Here is a 15,891-nt window from a genome sequence, read left to right on the forward strand (position 1 = left end):
ATGGGATAACAGGGTGTAGTTTGTCTTCTTGATGGAGGTGCTCGTTTCTTTTTCTTGCTGATTGGTATCACTGAAGGGTTGTGTGAGGAAACAAGGGCAATATGTTCAGGAAAATCTGTCTGTATTCCACTGTCATTTTAAACAACAAAGAAAAGGAAGTGTCACAGTCCCATACCATGCGGGTGCTGAAGTGCCTTTCCAAACTGCAGTGCCCTGGTGCAGTTTTATGCTATCCCTTTTGCAGATCGGAAATTCAGCTCAGCTTTGGCAATCTCCAGCAACTAAAAGTTGTGTTCAGATTGTACAAGCCCTGTGCTAGTAGTGCTGCTGTTAGTGGCTGTAGCTGTAGTCAGCACTAGAGCTGTAAGCTGTACATGCAGCACGGTCAGTGGTGCTCTAATGGGTAGTATCATATAGTCACGGAATAGCTGCGGTCAGAAGATGCTTCTGGAGGTCATCCAGCCCAACCCCCCCCACTGAAGGCAGGGTCAGCTAAAGCGGAATGTGGTCAGTCCACTGTGTAGCACCATGCTCTCTGTGTGGCAATTTAAGACTTCTGTTTGTCCCAGACGATACTGAACAACAAATAAGGACTTTAACAAGCAGTATAAAGAGATGAATTTACTTCTCCTTTACGAGGAAGATGGAGAGGGTAATGTGAATGTATCATGAGGCAAAACCCAAGTGTGAGGGTGCCAGAGCACTGGAGCAGGCTGCCCAGAGAAGTTGTGGAGTCTCCTTCTCCGCAGATACTCACAACCTGCCTGGATGTTGCGACCCAGGGTGCCTGGTCTGGGTCACCCTACTTTAGCGGGGACTATTTCTGATCTCCTGAGGTCCCTCCCAGCCCTCGGCACGCTGGGATCCTGGCGTCTTTCCAAGCTCGGTGCCTGGGTGCCGTGAGCTCTCTAACGCCTGTGGCAGACCAGAACCGACGCCCCGAGGGGGCAGGTGCTGCTCGGCGGCAGCGAGGGTGTCTCTCGCAGCGGGGCGGGAGCCTCTCCGAGTCAGTTCTTCCACCCCTGCCTCTCCGCACCCGGCGGGTGGAGGTGGGGGGAAGCCGCGTCCCGGCGAGGCGGGGCTCGGTCGAGCCAGGAGCGGGGCTTTTCTTCCGGGCAGGGAGGTGGGGCCAGGGCAGCTGCGGTCCGCCGTGCCGGGACCGCGGAGCGAGGCGGCCATGGGCTCCGTCCCCTCCGCCCTGAGCCGGCCGCGCCGCGCCCCGCTGCGAGTGGGCGCCGAGGCCCCCCCGGCCGCCGCTGCCGCCGGGCCCCGCCGGGCCCCACCGGCGCTGGCCGCGGTGCTGAACCGCCGCGGGGAGCAGGATCCGCAGGAGGAGGCGGGCGGGTCAGCGGAGCCCCCGGTGCCCCGCCGCAGCCACGGTGCCCGTGAGTGTGTGCGGGGCGGGGGCGCGGAACTGCCGAGGCTCCCCGGCACAGGCTCCGGCACTCTGCTGCCGCTGCTGGGCACAGCGTTTGCCCGAGCGGCAGCGGCGGCGCTGCGGGTCGCGCAGCCCTGAGAAGGGAGCAGCCACTCCTGCGCATCCCCTCCGTTACAGCACGGAGTGGCGGGGGCTGGTCCAGCCCCAGGGCGGTGCGGGGAGGGTCCGGAGCAAATGCGGGAATTGTGTTAAACCTCCGACATTTCTTGCACAGTCGTCCGGGCTTAGTTTAGGATGAGGAGCGAGCTCGGTGCGTCTCAGAAGTTTCTTCCTGGGCTGCTGGCGAACTGGAGTTGCTACCTCCGAGTCAAAACTTACCCAGCCAAGATTCCTGGTTTTACCCTGCCTGCCTGTGTAGAACTTTCCCCCTGGCTGCCCTTCAACTTCCAAACAGCGTGCCATGCTTTTGGAACCACTTAACATGATGATCAGTGCGTTTTATTCAGTGAGGAGCAATAAAAGCCTAAGTCTGGATACTGCACGGGTTGAAAAATCTTTAATATGTTGCAGTGTAAGGTAGGGATGCCACGTCCTGGGAAAACAGTTCTACAGTAAGGGAAGTAAACATCCTGCTCTGTACACTGCTTAAGCTCAGCTTTCTTTCATTCCTGTATCTCCAGTTACATCAGCTGGTAGGCAACGGTAACTATTGAATGAGGCTTGCTTCACAGCTCTCATTTGTGGTGTCTGTTCTTTATGCCACACATGTAATCATTTGAAATCAATTCAGCAAAGCTTAAGGGTACCAATTAACTAAACGTAAAGTGTGGCTCCTCACTTTTAAATGCAGCATCTCTCATGAGAAGGCTTGACCTTGGTGGCCTTCCTATTCTTACCATTCTTCATTTTCCCCTATTCTAATACCTCATGCTATGATACTATATGAGTTGGAGCAACTGGGATTATGACTGATCAAAGTTACTGCCTCAGTGCAAGGTGCTTGACACTTGGTTAGCCTTATAATCATGAATTCCTCAAAAACTCCCAGTAACATGGTCACATCCTGTGGTGTTGAGATCCCTTGAAACAGACATCATATTAGTGGTTGATATCCAGAATTTGCCATTAGGATTTATCTAGGTAAGCTTTCTGACTCTTCACTCTACAGGAGAAGAGAGTATATAGAGTGGAATATGTAGTCTTCTGGATCTAAATTTCTTCTTTATAACTTGTCAGGATGCTATTTATTTGGAATTGGAGTTAAAGGAGTTAATATCTACATTTCTTCTTTATGATTGCTCAAGATGCTATTTACCTGGAATTGGAGGTGAAGGAATTGACTTGGCATTTAAATAGATTTTAGAGCACTGGATTTTTTTTCTCCTCTAAGTAGTTCATAGGTTGTAGACTTCAAACACTTTAAAACTCTTGCTCAAGTGCATGACCAGTGCTGGAGTTGTTTCAGTTAAGGCTTATCACTGTGATAAGCCTCAAGGCAATGGGTTGCTGCTTCTAAATGAGTATTTAAGTTCATAGGGTGCTTGGTGTTTCTTAGGCACATATTCTAGCTCTAACTGTTCCTCAAGATTGTTATTCTCAGCAGTTGTATCACCCTTGCTTGTGTTGCAGCCATTTGAAGTATTTTTAAAGGTATTCTTGTTGCTTATGGCAGGAACGTGCACAAATATTAGCCAAGTGAGGTTAAATGTAACAGGAAAGAGATCTCCTTACTCTCCTTACACTGGCTGTGAAATTAAACAACTTATCATAATGTGTTTAGAGATTGATTCAGTTTCACTGAAAGGAGAGTATAGCCAGGAACTCTTTGCTTGACTGGATTTTTCTTGCATCCAACTTGGAGGCTTGGTTTTAGCCTGGGCTTGAATCACTGGTGGGACAGAGGTGCAGTGTTCTTATTGGAGTTTGTTCCTGAAGGAACTTAACTGGCAGTTTCCTGAGCTCTGGGGATTGTGGGCACCATGATGGTGAGAAATGAAATCCAATGTTCTGCTCATTTCTCATTGCATTTGTCAAAGAATTAGCCTGAAATGATTCATCCTGAACTGCCAGAAGCACCAAGCATGTGGCCTTTCTACTTAAAAATGTTTTCAGCCACTCAAGAGTGCTTTGCAAAGTGAATTTCAATGGTTTTATTTATCTTAAGGCTTAGTCTTTAAGTCACAGTGGCATAATGCATATTGTATGACTGTATGTGATTGCATTATCATGCTGTGATTGCAGGGAGATTGTTTAGAGTGTGGTATATGACTAAGACAAAAGGTATAAATTAATGAAACCTTATTTTATCTTTAAAGATTTCCTGACCATAAAACCTCAGAGAGCAGAGGAAGAAGCTTCATCCTGATAGAGCACACCAGTTTGTCTAAGTCCCATGAGTTGTCAGCCACTTCTGATCACACAGGATAAATGTAGGGAAACAGTCTAGCCCTTGTTTAGTTATTAGTGCTAAAGCCTTAGCAATTAGCTTATTCATTCTTCCTCTTCTCAAGCACAGGACTCTGCTACAAGGACAGGCTAAGGTGGCTAGTGTTGCTCAGCCTTTAGAAGAGAAGGCTCTAGGGGGACCTAATAGTGGCCTGCTAGTACCTGGAGGGGGCTTACAAGAAGGCTACAGAGGGATTGTTTGCAAAGGCCTGGAGTGATTGGATGAAGGGTAGTGGCTTGGAATTGGAGAAGATTTGGATTGGATGTTAGGAACAATTCTTTTCCATGAGGGTGGTGGAACACTGGAATGGATTGTCCAGGAAGGTAGTTGTGGCCTCATCCTTGGAGACAGTCAAGGTCAGTCTGGACAAGTCTGAGTGACCTGATCTAGTGGAGGGTGTCCTGGCTGACTGCAGGGTTTTGGACTAGATGACCTTTGGAGGTCCCTTCCAACCCAGAAGCATTCTATGATTCTACAGTGCATCCACACTGTAGGTCATCAACATGACCTTGCTTGGCTTTCAGTTTTGCCCTGCTGATTTCACTGCTGTTTCTGTTAACTTGAATTCCAAGCATGGGTTTCTCTGATATCTTTCAGAGCCCTTTCTTGGCTCTCAGAGTGCTCTTTTCCACAGCTTGCATGCAAAGAACATCCCATGTTCTCTCCTAGCAACATAACCATCCTTTATAGAGCCCTCAGATGTTAAATTGGTCTTTCATGTCCAGTAACAAATGCCACACCTCCCATCTCTTCCATAAACTGATGATAACCCAGCACATTATCCACAATGAGCACAAAGAGTGAGAGGAATCAGTGAGCTGCTTTGTTTCTCTGCCCAGGTGCCAAACAGTCCCAGTCCTTACAGTTGGAGAGCACAGATATTAGTGAGGCTCTGGTTAGACATCTCTTGTTTAATGCAGTTTAGGAGTGCAGCAACAACAGAGCTTTGGGCTGGATTACTGCCAAAGACTGTGCAGAAGTGTTAGCATTCTTGGGAATGTGTTACCTGGGGTTAGTCTGTGGTTGCAGTGTGACATATTCTCCCCCTTTACCCAGCTCTGGTGAGACCCTACCTGGAGTGCTGCATCCAGTTCCAGAGCCTCTATTTCAAGAGGGATGTGGAGATGCTGAAGCATGTCCAGAGAAGGGCCATGAGGACTGGAGCAGCTCTGCTATGAGGACAGACTGAAAGAGTTGGGGCTGTTCAGTCTGGAGAAGAGGAGGCTCCCAGGTGACTTTCTTGTGGCCTTCCAGGATCTGAAGGGGACTACAAAAAAGCTGGAGAGGAACCTTTTTAGGCTATCAGGGAGTGACAGGACTGGGGGAATGGAGCAAAGCTGGAGGTGGGGAGATTCAGGCTGGACGTGAGGAGGAAGTTGTTGAGCATGAGAGTGGTGAGAGCCTGGAATGGGTTTCCCAGGAAAGTGGTTGAGGCCCCATGGCTGGAGGTGTTTAAGGCCAGGCTGGATGAGGCTATGGGCAGCCTGCTCTAGGGTAGGGTGTCCCTGGACATGGCAGGGGGGTTGGAACTAGATGATCCTTGTGGTCCCTTCCAACCCTGACTGATTCTATGATTCTATGTTTGCTCTGCATGTGCTTTTGAATGTGTTTTGATGTATTCATAAAATATTTAATCTGATGATTTTGCATCTAATAGTTTTACAGTGAGGGTGGTGAAACATTGACACAGGTTGCTCAGAGAGGTAGGAGATGACCCAACCTTGGAAATATTCCAGGTCAGGTTGAATGAGGCTCTGAGCCACCTGGTCTAGCTGCTGATGTCCCCTGATCACTGCAGGGGTCTGCACTAGAGGACTGCTAAAGGACTTTTCCAGCCCAAGCCATTCTGTGATTTTGATGATAATCTGTGGGACACATGATTAAGATGGAGTTGTGCATGCACACATTAGAACAATGAGTAGCACTTCAAAATCCTAAAAGGCAGGAAGGCAGGAGATAGTTTTAATGTCATGATTCCATCCATTGGACCCTGTGACACTATTTGTTAGCTTCATCATTATCTCTACCAGCTCAGTGAGTGATTTACATCCAATACCATTGAGAAAGCAGGAAATGAGTTGGGGGGTGCCTGGGTGTTTTGCCTTTGGGAGGATTTGAGATGCAAGCATGAGAATAAACCTAATTTCCTAACATCAGCAAAAATACTTAGAGGTTTTACTGTGACTTTTAAGGGGAAAGCATTCTCTCAGTTCACAATTTTGAAAGCCTTCTGTTACCACACTACATTTTGCCCCATGCTTGGTATTCTTCCCATGCTATGTTCTTTCCATGAGCTTTTATTGATTGTTTTCTATTTCTGTCTGCTTCTGTCCTCATTCATGACATTTTTCTAAGCCACCCAGGACTGTATCTCATAATGAATGCAAATCTACAGAAAACTGTCTGACTTCTGGCTCTGTGTGCATGCAAAAATAGTTAAAAAAGTATGTCTATATTAATTACCTGTGGTGCCTCAGGGCTCTAGTGCTGACTGTTTATGGAAAAAGGAACAATTTAGAAGGCTAAATCTGTATGAACAAGTGAGATATATGTCTTTAAATTGGGCTCTTGGGGACTGTTTCAGGGTAAGAGCATGCAGCCCTGATAAAACTTACTAGTTGCTGGCTAGCAATGTGGTTACTGCTGTGAAATAGGAAAGGTCAGAATCCAGTCCATCTTAACTAGCTGAAAATGAGTACACCCAGGGAAACACTGATTTGATCTGGAGGGTTTTTTTTGCTAGGTATGTGTCTGAGGCATTGCTGTGGAAAACTAACTGTCTTGACACGGTTTCAAGGTGGTGATATCTGGCTCTCAGAGCAGCAGGGGCATATTGCCAAAATGCTAACAAGGGATTTTCAGAGAACATAGCATTTAGTCACTGGCTGGCATGCCCACAGCCAAAGCACAGACCTCTGATATTTCAGCTAATGGAATAATTAACACAGCAGTGCAAGGGTTTATTGCCCTTTGGAGCATCTAAGGTGCACACTGCCAGTAGTTTGTCAGAGTAATTACTTATGTATAACAACATATTTGACAGAGAAGATAGAAGGGATGACAGTGCTGGGCAGGAATTTTGTGCTTTAGCTTGATGGTAGAGAAGTTTGCATTTTATCTTGATGGTTAGAATCATAGCCTGAGAAAAGCACCTCATCTAAAAGGCAGAATTTACATCTGTTATTTCTGTGTTTAAATATTTGACTCTCCCTCTACTTCCTAATGTCTCATTTAACAGTCCCACCCTTACAAACACAAATGAGGTCACAATCTCCTCCAAGATAAAGAGATCCACCTTATCATTAACTCACTCTGCTCAGTGCTTGTCAGACCATACCTGGAGTACTGTGTGCAATTTTGGTCCCTGCTGTACCAAAAAAGGCTCAGAGTGTCCAGAGAAGGGCCATGGGAATGATCAGAGTACTGGAAGCCCTGCCATATGAGCAGAGGTTGAGAGAACCGGGTTTGTTCAGTCCTGGGGAGGCTCAGGGGAGACCTTTTTACCAAGTACCAGTACTTAAAGCATGTCCACCAGGAAGATGGACACTCCTTTTTCACAAGGACTCCTATGGAAAACCCAAGGGTTAATGGGTATAAGTTACTCCTGGGGAGATTCCAGTTGGACTCCAGAAGAAAATTTGTCACCACAAGAACAGTTAGACATTGGAGTCATCTCCCCTGGGAAGCAGTGGATTCCCTTACGCTGAGTGCTTTTAGACTCAGCTTGACAGGGTGCTAGGCCATGTCTTTTAAACTACACTCTTGCCTAGAAAGGCTGAACCAGACTGTCCTTGGGGGATCCTTTCTTTACCGAGTGGGTGGTCAGGCACTGGAACAGGCTGCCCAGGGAGGTGGTGGAATTGCCATCCCTGGAGGTGTTTAAAAAAAGAGTGGATGTGGTGCTTAAGGCTATGGTATACTGACTAAGGATGCTGGGATGAAGATTGGACTTGATGATCCTGGTGGTCCTTTCCAATCATAGTGATTCACAGTGATTAGATGTTGTGCTGAGGGATTTGGTTTAGTCAAGGACTTGTCAGTGTGAAACCAATGATTGGACTCCATGACCTTGAAAGTCTTTTCCAATCTAAGACGTTCCATGATTCTGTCCTTTCCAGCCTGGCATTCTGTGTGATTTTGTTTCTCTGAGTCATGTTCAACAATAAAATGCACCCAATCTTTAGTGTCAGTAACTGAAAGAAAGCAGCCACTTTGGAAGGACACCCAAGCAGCAAGTGATGCTCAATTCCATCGCTCCAGTCATTACCCCCAGGACCGCCAGCAGCTGGAATACATGCAGAGGTTGCCAGGGAAGGATGGATACTGCTGCTGGATGGATACAGCACACTGAGCTGCCAGAGGTGTCACAGGAAATAGAAAGTGAAGGATTTTTTTGTTTGATTCCCTCCCCCAAATCCCTCATTTTGTGGCCTACAACTACCTAAAGAGAGGCTGTAGCCAGGTGGGGTTGGTCTCTTCTTCCAGGCAACCAGCAACAGAACAAGGGGACACAGTCTCAAGTTGTGCCAGGGTAAGTATAAGCTGGGTGTTAGGAGGAAGTTGTTGCCGGAGAGAGTGATTGGCATTGGAATGGGCTGCCCAGGGAGGTGGTGGAGTTGCCATCCCTGGAGATGTTCAGGAGGGGACTGGATGGGGCACTTAGTGCCATGGTCTGGTTGCTCGGACAGGGCTGGGTGCTAGGTTGGACTGGCTGATCTTGGAGGTCTCTGCCAACCTGGTCGATTCTATGATTCAGTAGAGAAAAGCTCTCAGAAAAGGATTTCTCAATGTCACTTTTAGAGCCCAGTACCTGCCGGTAGGAGCAGTGCAGCTCCCCCAGCCCGGGGCTCGCCCTGCGCCCCGCGGCTCCTGCGGCAGCAGCTTTGTGCTTTCCCTGTCCGCGCACTCGAGCCGTGGCCTTTTCTTTACCGCCCTCTAGCGGCCACTGCGCTCAGCTCAGCGTCGGAGCCCAACCGCCTCAGCACGTGCGGTGCCCCAGCACGTGCGGTGCCCACACGAGCGATGGGTCCCAGGGGAAGGAATGGGGCCGAGAGAAAGTCCCCATTCGGGACCGAGGGGACTTCGGAAGCCCTCCAGGAAGCGCCGAGGTGAGCCTGTGCTTGTTCTGCTTTGTGGGCAAGGGCTCGACAGGAGGACAAGGGAGGTTATTCTGCCTCTGTGCTCAGCACTGCTCAGGCTACACCTTGAGTGCTGTGTCCGGTTCTGGGCTCCTCAATTGCAGAGAGATGTTGAGGTGCTGGAAGGTGTCCAGAGAAGGGCGACGAAGCTGAAGAGAGGCCTGGAAGACAAGGCCTGTGAGGAGAGGCTGAGGGAGCTGGGGGTGTGCAGCCTGCAGCAGAGGAGGCTCAGGGCAGAGCTCATTGCTGCCTGCAGCTACCTGAAGGGAGGCTGTAGCCAGGTGGGGTTGGTCTCTTCTGCCAAGCAACCAGAACAAGGGGACACAGTCTCAAGCTGTGGCAGGGGAGGTCTAGGCTGGATGTTAGGAGGAAGTTGTTGTCAGAGAGAGTGATTGGCATTGGAATGGGCTGCCCAGGGAGGTGGTGGAGTCGCCATGCCTGGAGGTGTTGAAGTAAAGCCTGGATGAGGCACTTAGTGCCATGGTCTGGTTGACTGGACAGGGCTGGGTGCTAGGTTGGACTGGATGATCTTGGAGGTCTCTTCCAACCTGGTTGCTTCTGTGATTCTATGGTGTTACCCACCTGTGTTACCAGGCACCTCCTTTTTCTCAGCTGTGGTGGCTTACCAGGGTGCTTCAGGATATTTTACCCTAAGTACTGTTATTTGGGGTCAAAAGCAGACACAGTGTACCAGCTGGGTAGGTGCCTGAGCACTTACCTTCCTGCCACCTCCTGTGGCTTTTCCTTTCCTGCTCCAGCTTGGAGGAGAGGCAATAATTAGTTATAGCCACGTCGGAAATAGTGGGCACCTAATGTTCCTGATCAGCTGGGTCGAGTCTTAACTTGAGCTGAAAGTCATGAATAGCTCAGATATTTTTTACTAGAGATTCTGTGTGGTTACAGGTGCATACTTCAGAAAGAACTTGTGGATGTACAGGGAGGTTAGCAGCAAAGCAGAAAGAAAGCAGAATGCCTGTGAGTAAACGTTTTTTACTGGAGACCCCCTATTTTATGGGGGTTTGTGTTGAATTGACTGTGCAAAGGTCTGGGGAGCCATTAGCAGGGTCTCCTAAGGTTACTTTTCCTTCTTAGAGTGCCTGGTGGATGGCGAATGTGTGGCAGGGCATGATGTGCCCTGGTTATTTTCTCCTGTTGTATGGAGTCTTTAAGGTCCTTGCAAAATCTTGGCAGCACCCTTTAACCAAGTCTCATTTTCCCCCTTCCAATCTTGCATGCTTTTCTGTTGCTGTACTGTTTTCTCTAAGTGATTTTCATATTGATCTTGTTCAAAATATAACCTGAACTGCCTTTCTTGGCAGACTTCAGTTGGTAACAGTTTTATGAGGACTTAAATACCAAATTCTATACTGTATGTTACTAATCCAAAACATCAGGAAAGGTATTAGGCAGGCTGAGAAATAAACCTCTGGGCACTTATTTCAAGCAGCTAGGTATGCAGAAACTTGATGTGTATGTTAGCTGTGAAGCAACACGTGAAAAGCTGACCATGAATGAGCCTGTCATTCATTCTGTCTTGCCCTAGCACACAGAAATAAACATTGCAGGATACCCTTGCAGTATGAAACTGACACATCAGTAGGTTGTTTTGATTTTTGAAGCACTCAGTGTAGGAGGGGAGGCCACAACTCAGTCATGACCTGGTAAACAAAATAATGTTTCAGGGAACAAAAGGTGCCAGAGGTTTTTTCTTTAGTTAGCCACTTTCCTCCTCGTTGCTTGACAACAGTATTTCTGAGTCACTGATCTGGCTTCCCTATCAAATAGCAGATTATTCCAGACTTCACAGGTAAATTCATTCTTTGCCCTTGCAGACCTGGTCAAGGCTGCATGCTGAACAAGACTTTGCACATTTGATTTCTCCCTTGTGCTGCTGTGGGCATCTTTTGTATCACTAGGCTCTTTCTAGCACTCTGGAGGGAGGTGAGGGGTGCAGAACCTCTTGACCTGCTAAGCAGGTCCACCTATTGTGCTAGTTTGGCAGAGATGAGAGAAGAGAAGGCTGAGACCATGTATCCAACCTGACTGTAGTGTTTAGCATAATGGTTTGTCACTAGTGGTGATTATGTGCCATGGTCTAGTTGATTGGCTAGGGCTGGGTGCTAGGTTGGACTGGATGATCTTGGAGGTCTCTTCCAACCTGGTTGATTTTATGATTCTATGATTCTGTGAAAGGCAGCCTTTAGTGTTGCTTTGCAAGCTGTAAGAAATGAGATCAACTTTGGCCGGCATATACCTGCTGCTCGTGTGTGTAGGAGTAAATAGGTATTGAACTGCATGAAAGTGCATCTGCTCTTCTCCTTAGGAATATTTTTTTCTCCTCTCTTTTGAGCTGTGCTATATTCTGCTCTGTCACCGATAACAATGCTGGGTGATCACAGTATCACAGTATCACAGTATCACCAAGGTTGGAAGAGACCTCACAGATCATCAAGTCCAACCCTTTACCACAGTGCCCAAGGCTAGACCATGGCACCAAGTGCCACATCCAACCTTGCCTTGAACTGATGAAATGCTTCTTGCCTTTGAAGTCAAGTCTAATAACACAAATTTTCAAAATAGTTTGAACTCTTTTGTGGAAGAAGATAGGAAAATAATAGGACCATCATTAATTCCTTTCCCCCCACTAATTTGGCATAATGTGTCTTATTATGGCCTTTAATAACTGTATCCACAGCAACAAATAGTTATGGATACATTGCAGTAGGATCTCTCATCTCAGTAATCATATTGTGCTTCCAGATGCCTTACAGGTCACAGAGCATATTAATATTCAATGGCAATGCATTGGGATGCTGCAGAACATTTCCTCCTCCCTTTTAAAGAGATAATCCAGGCTGTAGGGGCCCTTTGAGCAGCAACTGACTTTACAAAAGTCTATGAGTATCCAAACTTGGTGGCTACTGAGCAGGCTGCTGTGTAAAGGTTCATGTAGTTGTCTGCTCGATTTAGTTGGAGTCAGCAGGTGAAATTAAATTCCATAAATACCAGGAGAAAGATGGGAAAGTGACTTAAGGAGAGAGGGTGTATTGGAGCTTTGGGAGTAGGGAACTCCCTGTAGTGGGGTGGAGTTTTCTTTAAACCAAACCCCTTTTAAATTCAAAAAGCTTTACAGTAGTTACATTTGTCTGTTGCTGTTTGGCATTCCAAATGCTGGCACAGGAGCTAAATAGCATGGAGTGGCAGGTGCTGCTGATGCAGGAAGTCTCAGGTGAGTGGAAAAGCTGTGGTGCTTACAGAGGAAGTTAAAAGCTCTGTCTCCCTTCACCAGCATCTTGTAGGGAAGACTGAAAACATCATCATCAGCAGTGACAGGTACTGGATGTTGTGGGGAGCAGCATATGGAATTGATCTATATTTGAAAGGTTAAAAAATGACTTCTGCCTCCTCTGAAATGAGGAAGGTAAAATGTGTGCAGTTAAATTCCACATTTGCTGTGCACATAAATACATTTTAAAAAGTGATTTTTTTTGCCCAGCCACGAGGTGTCCTGAGATCAGCATCAGAACAAGCGAAACAGGTTGCTTCTGAGGAGTGTCTTTTGCTTCCCAAAGAAGTTAAAGACATGTTCTATATGACTAAAGTCAAAAGAGATCTTGGTACTGTGGGGAGATTCTGTAATGCTTTTAAGAGGGTGAAACGTATGAGTGGTTAAATTAATCAACTGAGTCCTCTACTAAAGTTTCATGTGTTAAATCTTGTGGGAAGTATGAAGTAAGATAGATGCTGATTCCACACAAGGGTGTAATACTTCTAAGTACTGCATTCAGTTTTGGGCTCCTCAGTTTAGGAGGGACAGAGATCTGTTTGCAAGCCCAATGGAGGGCTACAAGGATGATTAGGGGATGGGAGCACAGCCTTATGAGGAGAGGCTGAGGGACCTGGGACCGCTTAGTCTGGAGGAGAGAAGACTGAGAGGGGATTTAATAAATGTTATAACTATCTGAGGGCGGGGGGGCAGGCTCTGCTCACAAGGAGCAATGGATATAAGCTGCAGCACAGGAGGTTCCACCTCAACACAAGGGGGAACTTCTTTACTGTAAGGATCCCATAGCACTGGAACAGGGTCCCCAGGGAGGTTGTGGAGTCTCCTTTTCTGGAGACTTTCAAGGCCAGTCAGGATGCATTCCTCTGTGATCTGAGCTAGATTGTATGGTCCTGCTCTGCAGGGTGGGTTGGACTCGATGATCTCTTTGGGTCCTTTCTAACCCCTAACATCCTGTGAACGGATCTATTTCCATGAGAAGCAGAGGCATTACAAACCTGCAGGGGTTTGGCTCTGCAACAAGCTTCTTAGTGTGCATGTGAGAGAACGATGGTGTGTTCTTGTGCTGGTGCTGCTGGGGGGAGAGATAGAGCAAGTAATAGCTGAATAGCATTACAGAAATGTGGGAGCTTTGTTTGTTGTTGTTTTATTTTCTCTATTTTATTTTGAGCTCTGCATTTCTAAGTGAGTTTGCTCATGTTAGAAAATAACTAAAAGCACAGCCTTGCTTCTCTGTGCCACAGAAGCTACTCCTTCATTGCAAGCTGAGTGTGATGAGCAAAAGGGAAAATGGAACTTTCTGGGTGTAATTTGTGGAAATGAGCTGCAGCTGCCTTACCAGATATAATTTGGGAAGTGAGTTGAGAATTACTGTGATTCACTCAGGTCAGTACCCTGTTTTGGTGAGTGGCTTGAAGCTGATGTTTCTGTGAGGGGGACAAAACTCCTCTAAGGACAGTTATCAGGTGATTGTACAGATGTGAAGCTCACCTACTCTGGGCTATATCTCTGTACTGCAACTGGCAGCCTTCATCCCAATCTCTTGAGCTGTTGGCAAACTGCTTTAGCAGAAAGTGGGAAGCCTAAAAGGTAATCAGTTTAATTTAAATTAAGTGAATTTTATTTAAAGTAGGTGAATATAAATCAGGTGAATTTCATTTAAATTAGGTGATTCTCCCCTTCTGCTCCACTCTGGTGAGACCTGACCTTGAGTACTGCATGCAGTTCTGGAGCCCCTTTTAGAAGAAGCATGTGGACATACTGGAGTGTGTCCAAAGAAGAGCCATGAGGATGATCAGAGGGCTGGAGCTCCTCTGCTGTGAGCACAGGCTGAGAGAGTTGGGGCTGTTCAGTCTGGAGAGGAGAGGACTCTGAGGGGACCTTATTGTGGCCTTCTAGTACCTGAAGGGGGCCTACAAGAAAGCTGGGGAGGGACTTTTTAGAATGTCAGGTGGTGACAGTACTGGGGGGAATGGAGCAAAACTGGAAGTGGATAGATTCAGATTGGATGTTAGGAAGAAGTCCTTCAGCGTGAGGGTGGGGAGACACTGGAACAGGTTGCCCAGGCAGGTGGTAGAAGCCTCACCCCTGGATGTCTTTAAGACCAGGCTGGATGTGGCTCTGGGCAACCTGATCTAATGTGAGGTATCCCTGCCCATGGCATGAGGGTTGGAACTAGATGATCCTTGAGGTCACTTCCAACCCTGACAATTCTGTGATTCTGTGAATTCCTTTGCTCTGTTGTTAAATGGATTAATGCTTAGAATCAATATTAAAGCAAGTTTCTAGTTGCCTGTTAGACTTTCTGCTTTCCTGGAATGTTTTAATTGCTAAGAGAGTCACTCCATGTGGAACCAAGCAGCTTAATCACAGGTAGACCTGAGAATGTCAGCTTGTTACACAATTACTGTGTGCAAATAGTTCATAGCAAACAAGTATTCTAGAAATGTAGACTGAAAGTGTGTGGTGTTTCTCCTTTTCTCTGCTAGATCCTGCAGCACATCTCAATAGCTTAAATGTTTCTGTGATATTACTCTGGAACTTTCAATTTCAGGAACGTCTACACAGAAATAGCAGTTATGGTCCTTTTTTATAGGTATTTGGTTAAGTACTGCAATGAAATCACATGCAGCTTTGTGGAAATGCAGCTTTTATGTATACACTCAGCTTAATGTATGCACCACATACATACATACTGATCCTGTTGGTGTGTTACTTATCAACCACATAACCTTGGGTGGAGCAGAGGAAATGCTCCCTATTAAAACATGCTCTACTGCTGTTGTACTCCCAAGGCAACAGCTCATCCTGCAAAGATCAGCTATTCAGAATTAACAGCTGGAGGCCTTTGCATTTTGAATGTACCTGATGTTATTATCTATTATTCTAGGAAGTGACAATTCTTACAGTGAAAGCTTAGTTTTCAACCACGAGCATCCTCTGGTGAACCAACTTACCAGGCTCATTGTTTGACACGAACAGAGCATTTTGTGTGAGACTTGACAAAAGTCTGTGTTCACCTTGCTGAGTGCTTCAGAAATGTCAAATGGAGCAACATGACCTTTTTGAAGCAGCAGCTTCTACCCCTCCGCAGCTCACAGCAAGTGAGCACATCAGTGTGCTCAGGTGCTCTGGGCACAACTGCTTATACTGCGTCGAGTTTTGGCCTCAGCTTATTCTTCGGTCTGAAAGCCACTGCGAATCCAAATCAGTGCAGCTGAAGCAGGGGCAGGGATGCTTCTGCAGTCCTTGGCACTGATACTCCCAGTTCTGCAGAATTGTCTTTTAAAAATACTTTTTATGCTATAGTTGGTGGTAGCTATGGATCCATCCATAGTGTGGGTGATGCTACAGTTGCAAGTGTGGGAAATAAAGTCCTGATGTATGCTGTTGTCAATGGAGCACCTCTCTAGGCTCTCTGCTGAATCTCACCAGCCTGCAGGACCTATGTTACCACTTTTGTGCTGTCACTGTTACTTCTGTCAATTTAACATGATCACAGAGGGGTCTTATCCTACCTTCAAGGATCTTGCAGCCTTATTCTTCATTGCACTAATTCTATACCCTGTAGTAATTCAACCTTCAGGTTTTTTTTTCCCAGAGAAGCACTTTGGGCCACTTCAAGTTCTATCAGAACATGAGCATA

Source organism: Pogoniulus pusillus, chromosome 32, assembly GCF_015220805.1.
Source record: "Pogoniulus pusillus isolate bPogPus1 chromosome 32, bPogPus1.pri, whole genome shotgun sequence".
Classification (NCBI taxonomy): Eukaryota; Metazoa; Chordata; class Aves; order Piciformes; family Lybiidae; genus Pogoniulus; species Pogoniulus pusillus.